Source organism: Haemaphysalis longicornis, unplaced genomic scaffold (genome assembly GCF_048455015.1).
Source record: "Haemaphysalis longicornis isolate Haplotype H1 unplaced genomic scaffold, Haemaphysalis longicornis Haplotype H1 scaffold_1, whole genome shotgun sequence".
Classification (NCBI taxonomy): Eukaryota; Metazoa; Arthropoda; class Arachnida; order Ixodida; family Ixodidae; genus Haemaphysalis; species Haemaphysalis longicornis.
The window spans coordinates 97,712,148-97,721,294 of NW_027526203.1; the positions used below are offsets into that span (position 1 = coordinate 97,712,148).

A 9,147-nucleotide genomic window follows, 5' to 3' on the forward strand; every position below is an offset into this window, starting at 1 on the left:
AATATTGGGAGATGCATTTGCCCTGCAGTGGGCGTAGATGGGCTGATGATGATGATGATGATGACGATGATGACCATATTGAAAAAAGTTTAACGTGCGTCGAAAGATGGACACGCGGGTTATCTCATCCTTAGCCTCCAGTCGATAAACGCCCGCTGCCGCAGGTATAGAACCCGCGTCTTTGGGCTAAGCAGCACAACGCCTTAGTCACTCAGACCCCGCACCCAGTCGAGCCTTGGTCATATAGCTTTACCTTTCATCCCGAGCTGCTTTCCTAAGTTACTTTTGGTCCAAAATTCAACTATCGTAAATTTCCCAGCCTAGCTATTTTGAGCGTAGCCTAGTTCACGCCGAAGCTGCTTGCCATGTCTGCAATGCAAGCATGGGCCCTTTTCATTACTGACTCGCGTTTCTCACAACTCATTTATGTTCCACCCGCATGCAGGCTTCCCAGTGGATGGCGGCATGGCTTTCCACAGTGACCTGGATCGTCACATCGAGCGGCTTCGAAGGTGCGAGCTCATCGAGGAGGAGAAGGTTAAATCGCTTTGCACAAAGGCGCGAGAGCTGCTTATACTAGATAGAAATCTTGAGACAGTGGTATCTCCCGTGACCGTCTGTGGAGATATCCATGGACAGTTTTCAGACCTCTTAGAGCTCTTCAAGCTTGGGGGAAACGTGCCAGAGACGAACTACCTCTTCCTTGGAGACTACGTAGACCGGGGAAAAAACAGCGTAGAGACATTCCTCCTACTGCTGGCCCTAAAAGTCCGCTACCCGAGCCGTATAACGCTGCTGAGGGGCAATCACGAAAGCCGGCACATCACTCAAGTGTTCGGGTTTTATGACGAGTGCTACCGCAAATACGGCTCTCTAGCGGTTTGGCGCTATTGCACGGACGTCTTCGACTTTCTGCCCATCTGCGCTCTGGTCGACGGGAGGGTGTTTTGTACTCACGGCGGCCTGTCTCCGTCCATCAACACCCTAGATCAGATACGCACCATTCCGCGCTTACGGGAAGTGCCCTCCATCGGCCCCATGTGCGACCTTCTGTGGTCAGACCCTGAAGAGATAGAAGGCTGGAGGCCGAACACGAGAGGGGCCGGCTACGTTTTCGGCTGTGACGTCGTGTTTAAGTTCAATTTCACCAACAGCATTGGCTTCGTCTGCCGTGCCCACCAGTTAGCCATGGCGGGGTTCCACTGGCACTTCCAGAAGAGCCTGGTCACTGTCTTCTCCGCCCCAAACTACTGCTCTACTAGCGGAAATAGCGGTGCCATCTTGCAGCTGGACGGGAACGCACAAGCAGGGTTCATCACCTTCGTTGCGGCATCCAATTAGGATCAAATAAACCAGGAAGCAACCGCTTTCCTACTTCCTCTGGCGCCAGAACTAAAAAAATACCCTTTAGGGGACGGCAGAGGTTAATCGAACAAACACGCGTCAATTAGGCAGAGGATACGTCCTGTTGCGGCAAAAAACCGAGTATCAGTGGTATCTTTGTACAACCTACATTGACGCATACAATGGTCTCTCAACTAGTGTGTTATCACAATACGGATGCCTTTATTGTCTTTTTGCTCTTTCGTAACCTTGTAGATAGGCGACTAACAGCGAACGTTCACGCTTGCCTTCACGACGAGACGAAGATGCAGTTAGTATTTCTAGCAAGTTTTCCTCATTGGAGACCAACGTTCGAGTTGCGGGAGTTAAGAACAGGCACACTAACTGAAAGAATCACCTTCATATCCATGCTAGAGTTTATAAGTTGTGAAAACTTGGTACAATTACTTTAGAAGCTGCTCGCTGAACTAAAATAGCAACAGCTATGGCAGATGTGGTACGCTTTGCTCCCATTCACGGTTTTTCTCTCCTTACGTCAGTGCCTAACCGTTAATCAGCAGCGCATGAAGACCAAGTGGAGGTGAGAGTTGCTGCGGAAAGTATTCTCATCGCCAGATAAAATACCTTCGCAGTGTCTAGAGCGCCGTCTTACGACACTCTAGGTGATCGCGGCAGGCATGGCTTGAGTGCTGTCCGACGACATTCGAATATTTAAGACTAAGCTAGCACCGGCCAAGGAGTCTGTCGTTGCAGTGTGGAATGCAAGTCACCCGGAACCTTCAAGGATGATATTCGAAAACTAAACGCGCAGCTCTAGGAATTAGATAAGGAGAAGTATCATGGTGCGCTTGTATGCGCGAGAGCTGAACGGTTCCTGCTTGGAGAAGCGCCGACTAAAAAGGCACTCAGCTCTGAGAAAGATATGCACATAAAAACACGATAGTGGAAATCGAACACGATGGCACACTATGGCGGCTCACATTCGTCAGGTCCTCCCGTGTGTATAGATAATTATTTTCCCTGGACTTTGGGGGTCTTTTTTTGTGTGTGTGTCAATAAAGTTTACCAACAACAACATCAACTCTGTGCTACGACCAGGCAAGCATCGAACATAGCTTCTGTGAATACTATGAGAAGTTGTTTGCTCGTCAGTCTAGTGATGCAGTATAGTTTCAAAACGAGTTTGTGTTTGTTGCCATGCCTGAGCGAAGAAAAAACAGCACTCCTAGAAAGGGATATTATTGAGTAAGGAGGGCTATTGACGAGCTGAGCCCAGGGAAGACGCCGGGTCCTGATGCCCTGACCGCAGCTTTTTATAAAAAGTTTCAGGATGACATTAGCCGTCTTCTACGGAACGTCTACGCCGAGTCGTACAAAACAGGAGTGGTGACCTTCCTTTCTTGTGTCACATACAGTATTTATACCCAAATCAGAGGACGAAAACAAACTGAGGCATATCTCTGCGTATCGCCCAATCAGTTTGAGAAACGTTGATTATAAAGTGTTACTGAAAATGTTAGCTAGTCGTTTGCACACTGTAATAAAAGATATTGGGGGACCGCACCCAACGTGCGGAATAAAGTGGCGGTCAATAGTGACAAGTACTCATACTGCCAGAAGTGTTCTCGAATGTTGTGACAGTGTGCACGGTGCATTGGGAACGCTACAGATAGACCTGGCAAAATCTTTTGACCAGGTATCCCATGAACTTCTTTTAGATATGCTACAGCATGTGAACGTAGGTTCTGTTGTTTGTCTTGAGGGAGTGCGCATGGCGTACAATGGGTGTTGTACTGTCCGTGTTGCGGTAAGCAAATCAATTCAAGCGGTAAGCAAAACAAGTTCAACGAGCCGTGCGTCAGGGTTGTCCATTGTCACCGTTGCTTTTTTGTTTGTACATTGAAGCCCTTTGCTTAAGTATCATAAGGAGTGAGAGAATCAACGGTTTTCGGTTAGAGTCCTCCACAGTGCGTGTGCTCGCCTATGCTGACGACATAGCCATTTTTGCGTCGACAGGAACAGCGTAAGTGCTGCTGTAAACAACTTGAAATGGTTTTGTAAATATAGTGCAGTGGAATGAACTGTCAAAAATGCTGGGGGTTCTGGCACGGGGACTGGGAATGTACGCCAAGTGTGTTTCAATGTATCAGCTGCAAGGCGACGCCAGCCAAGTACTTAGGAGTGCCCCTAGAATACTATGCAGATGCAGACCCCAATTGGTGCAGACAGACTGCTGAACTGCGCGAAAACGCGGAGAAATGGAAAGGCCGTTGCCTGTCCATGTTCGCAAGGGCATCAGTGTGCAACGTCTTTCTAATAAGCAAAATATAGTATGTGCTTCAAGTGCTGCATTGTTCGCGGGCTAATGTACAGGCCTTGCACCGGGTGTTCGCAATACTCATCTGGGAATCGGCCTGGGAAAGACAAGCCGCACGAACCTACTTCGGCGCGTGCGTGAGGGGGGCCTTTCTTTATCCCATTTGTTTTTGCGGCAAGTCGCCAATCGCTTTCTGTTCTTTTTTGTTCTTTCGTGATGTGAACAATCATTTCGTGCGCACTGTGTGCCAGCTGAAGTTGTCCAGGGCGTTGCCTGAATTTGTTGTCACATCTGCACACATTAGGCTGTGGTGGCAATCAAGGGCTACTTCCATGAAATGGTTCAAGCCACCCAGTTTTTGCGTGCACGTTTCAGTTTAGAGTACTTATCAAGCGTTACGCGGAAAAATTTGTACCGTGATTTGGTTGCATTGTGCTACCTATGCTGTTGTACAGGACAATGTATCGTGCAGGGCCTGGGCAGGACGTGCCAAAACGTGTAAAACGTATGGTAGTGCCGCCTTGGGTGAACTCTTTTTTAAACTTCACGTAGGCATGCTTCCAGTAAAACCGTGGCAGAAAGAATACTTTCCTTGGGGGGTTGACTGCTACCCGTGCAAAAAACTCGAGACAGTAGAACATGTGTTCCTGGAGTGTTGGGACGGAGTTTTTTTCTGGGACGTGCTTTAGCGGGCCGAGATTTGCGAATTATGATCGAAGTCTGACCCTCCGGAGTGGCGGTTCGTGATAAAGGCTCTAACGGACCTCAAGATATTTTAGCCGCTTTCTCCTAGCAGGGTTTTGGCAAGCCGTTTTTATCCTTATTGTGTTGTTTGCATTGCTTCAAATGTTGTGTAAAAGTATGGCAATAAAAAAAAATTCACCATCTTCTCGTAGGGGACCCCTGTGTAGTATGCGAAGCAGGCATGGGGTCGACTCAAGTTCCCATTAGTTTTCAGTTTGATCGTGACGTTGCGGGAGGAGCATGAGGGTAGCGGAGCGCGCGCGCGCGTCATTTATACCGCGGAGCTAGAGTGGCGCCCCCAGCGGAGTATGCAGCGGCTACCGTCGCGTATCTAACCCTACGCTGCTTCGCATTATCGCGCGCGGAGCCGCAGGTGTTGCCATTCGTTGCGCAATCCCGTAGAGGAGAGGAGGAATGCCGGAGAGAAGAGGATGAATGCTTCGCATACTATTAAGGGTTCCTCTACGGGAAGATGGCGATGGTGGTTGAACGCGAAGCTGTCTCGTGATGGATTCTTTGGTTGGCCAATCCCTAGGGGCATCCTGCCACAATCATCATCCCTGGTGCCTGGCCAGGAATGCGCAGTGGGGGTGTGGACGCTGCACAACGGCGCCCATACAACGGCGGAGGGAACAGGCTCGACCATAAGCTGCTTCGCATCTAAAAATTAACCATCTTCCCGTTGGGGAACCCTGACTAGTATGCGAAGCAGCCATGGGGTAGACTGAAGTTCCCATTAGTTGTCAGTTCGTCGTTTTCGTTGACGTTAGCTTCGCGTGCCTTTGTTGTATCAGTAGCTTCTTGACGTAGTTTGAATGAGGGAAGCACATCAGGCGCGTTCGTAGCACATGCTCCCGTCTCGGTTTGTAGCGCAGTGGGAAGAGCACCACGTTGCGGCCAGAGAGTCGTGGAATCGAAACCGGGCGCCGCCTAACTATTTATTTTTATAGTGGGCTGCGCTGACCTCACCCCAAACGCTGACGGGGCTGAAGAGACGCGCATGTGCAGTAGAGTGCGGACGGCGAACAACGACAACAAGGGAGGGAGGGACACAGCCCCGAGCATTAAATGCTTCGCATCTAAACCAAGGTAAATATAAATGGTAGCGAAGGTTCGGGCAAAAAGCGGTTCAGAACCTATTGCCAGCGACATCAGCATGGGGGCTTATGGGAGTGGCGATTGAAGCGCGACTAGGTGAGGAGGGAACAAACACTAGTAACAAAAAACCAAGTTTTGTTCAACAATAAAACAACATTTATATTTTACGAACTATACTTATTTCTCAATAACATTTATTTAGGCACAGTATATAAATAATTTATGAAAATGCTGTTCATGCTCAAAAACCTTTTTTGTAGCGCCCTCTGAAGAATGGCACATGTCATTGCTCTGTTATGCAGTGCTTGTAGTGATCGGAAAGGCGCTCCTAAAGTTCGTCTGCTAGGAAACGCCCCTCGCGTGTTTTGGTGATGCGCATTTGCATTCGTTTTTCCTTGTTAATTTCGTGTGCACTTAATTTTTGCGGTGCGTGGAGTTGCGAGGTGCGTTGTATCGTCGGTGAACACGTGTAGTACCGTCCCCGGCGGGCACGGTGAACTACGGGACGATGCTGCCAACGGTTGGAGCGGAGCGCTTTCGTCGGTACCTACAGAAACGATGTGCTGTACAAGGTTGCAGCAGCGACTCCCGTACACATGGCGTTTTACTGCACCATTTTCCTCTCATTTCCACAGGTAACGCGAAACTATTGTACTGTTAATATGTGCACGGGGGGTTGTGTAAGGGGACGTGGGGGTGCAAAATGGAGAGACGAGCTAGTTGGTGAACAATTTCCATGAGGGAAACTTAAGCGCAAAAATTTTTACAGGGACGAGAAAGGGAACGGCACAGGCGCTTGCCGTTCTGTGCCGTTCCCTTTCTCGTCCGTTTAAAAATTTTTGCGCTTAAGTTTCACTCATGGAACCCGCCGCGGTGGCTCAGTGGCTAAGGCGTTGCGCTGCTGAGCACGAGGTCGCGGGTTCGATTCCCGGCCGCGGCGGCCGTTTTTGTGATGGAGGCGAAAAGCAAAAACTCCCGTGTGTACGAGATTTCGGCGCACGTTAAAGATCCCCAGGTGGTCAGAATTAATCCGGAGACCTCCACTACGGCGCGCCTCATCGCCTGCGTTGCGTCGGCGCGTTAAACCCTACAATCAATCAAGTTTCACTCATGGAAAGTGGTGGTGCTTCGAAAAAATGGGTCTAAAGCTTTGTTATGTCACAGTTATCTCTTGATTTCACCTCAGGCTGGCTCAGAGCAAGTTGTGTCAATTACTCAAGGACTTTTCGGCGTAGTACCACTCGAATTTAAACGAGTCGCTTTAATTGTCTATCTCAGTGTCTTCTCTATTGCATTATAACGCTTGTAGTGCTCGGTGCTTCCCGCACTTGTATGCGCAAGCATTATTTCTAGCGCAGTACTGTGTTGTGCTGCTCCGTGCTGCGCTGCTGCCAGATCTTTCCTGCTATGTGCTTTTACATACTGCCGTCGCTTTCGTTTGCATTGATCCATTTTTCCTCTTTTTACTTATCTGTTGGGACACTTGCCTAATAATGCAACCAGGAAATTGCAGGCGTGAATGCTGAGTGAACTTCTGTAGAAACACTTGTCTACTTGATAAGACGCCGGGACAGCTGCAGTGTTCTCGCTGCACTTTCGTGAATCGGCATTCCTGCGGCCCGGTTTTCTATGTCAAGATGCAGTGCCTAGTTCTTTTCTCTTGTTTCGAAGTAGTTCTGCTGTTGACGCTTTCACATAGCATTATGAGCAATATTGCTCATGATGCTATGTGTTACTGGTAAAGTCAATTTTTCGGCGCGTAAGGAAAATCATAATGCATGTAGTGCCCACGAACATTTTGTACTTAGTGTATACGTGCTCATTTTGTGCAGTGTGGTAAATTTGTTTTATGTTTATCCTGGAATAAAATTCAAATGTCTTGATTATAGCATGACTATGCGTTATTTCTTCTCTTAGAACAGAAGCACACAAACTGAGCAGGCATTATATAACCTTGATCTATACTTAAGGCACGCACGCAACCTGCGTATGTGCGACACTTAGCAGCGGCGTTGGTAGAAATTGGTATCGGGGTAAGGAGTGGGCACGTTTTTTATATAAAAGGGGGGCCGGAGAGAGTGGTCAAGTGTCATTTTGGGCTCTGTATCTCAAGGCAGAAAAAAAATTCCAGTCGGGGGGGGGGGGGTACGTTTGCCACCCGCTGCAATCAAAATAAGCAACTGATTGCTTTTATACAGCAGTGCAAGGCATTAATACAGAATAAAGGTTCAGAGAAGATGCAAGATGCTTTTATAAACACCGAGGCGAATCACGCGACAGTATGGTAAAGTAAGTTTCTCTAGTCGCGAGTATAAGCTGGCGTTGACTTGAAGCACACACGCCAAGGGCTCGCCAACTTGCGTCAGATGGCAATGACATGAGCCCTCAGCCATCAGATTCCTGCTAAGGCTCTTTTGAAGTCAAATTTTCCCGCTAATGCCACTAAAATGACGTCACTTTCTGACCGGATCTTGCGTCACATCCTGTTTATTTTTTGTTCCGCCGGAAGTGTTCCCTCCTCACACAGATGGCGCTAAGCCCCATGAGCAGCTTAAGAGGCGCCATTTTCTGAACGTATGGGCTTCTATGGAAGCTTCGCTACCAGTTATATTTACCTTGTCTAAACGTCGTTGTAGTGTGATTCCACTTCCTGTCACCGAAGCGTGCGGTCGTGTATAAATTGGCTCCGTTGGAGCGGAGATAGCGGCCCAGGCCGGCCGCGGAAATAGGGCGCAAACTGAAGGCGATTATCAGATCTATCTGCCACAACTGCCAACCGGGCGAATTGTTGCAAACACCGTTTTTCTTCACGGCGACGTGAAGGCAAGACCGTACCGAGTCGAAAATTTTCGGGATATGCTCGCCAGGACTGGAATGCTCTAGGGTGTGATTGCGCTGTGGGCGTACCAGATTAATCACGTCCGGGCCGTCACCTTCAACACCGCAGAGGCTACGAACAAAATGCTGGATTCCGGCGAACAGGAAGTTAAGGGGCGCCGCTGCCTTATCTTCGCCCCGCAGAATCAGCAGGTGAGGTTGAAGCTTTACTGGCTGCTGCAAGGGGTCGACGACGAGGATTTCCGAACTGCATTCGCGGCGCTAGGGCGAGTTACCGAAGTCAACAAGGAGCACTGGCGCGTTCAAGGCGTTCACGACAAAGGGTCGACGACCAGGACCATCACGCTGAAGCTCAAGGCCGGAGTAAAACTGGACGACCTGCCTTATCAGATTCGTGGGGCGGGCGAGTTGGCGCTTGTGGTTGCTGCGGGACGGCCCATGCAGTGCTTGCGTTGCCACGCGACAGGACATGTTTGAAGGGAGTGCTAAGTTCCCCACTGCTTATGCTGTCAGCGTTTCGGACACACGGACGCACAATGCGTTCGTACCTACGCCAACGTGACTGGGCCGGCAGGTGGTGACGACTCAAGCGAACTCGTAATGGGCGGCATGGAGGCCGAGGAAGCCGCCCGCGGCACGGGAGACTTGGCGGCCGTGGACGGGACTTCAAGCACGCCACTCTCTATGGAGGGCAACCCGCCCAAGCGTCAGGAGGTGCAAACCGGAGCTGCGGCAACACCGCAGCAAAGCAACTCCGAGAGCGCGCCGACGACGAAACAGCGCGACGACGCAAGTGTTCAGGAGAG

General features: G+C 49.7%; 1 pseudogene; it reads left to right on the plus strand.

Annotated features, from left to right (window-relative positions):
• The first annotated feature begins 459 nt into the window (after nt 1–459).
• On the plus strand, nt 460–1,341 carry LOC144143103 (serine/threonine-protein phosphatase 4 catalytic subunit pseudogene; annotated as a pseudogene).
• The last annotated feature ends 7,806 nt before the right edge of the window (nt 1,342–9,147 follow it).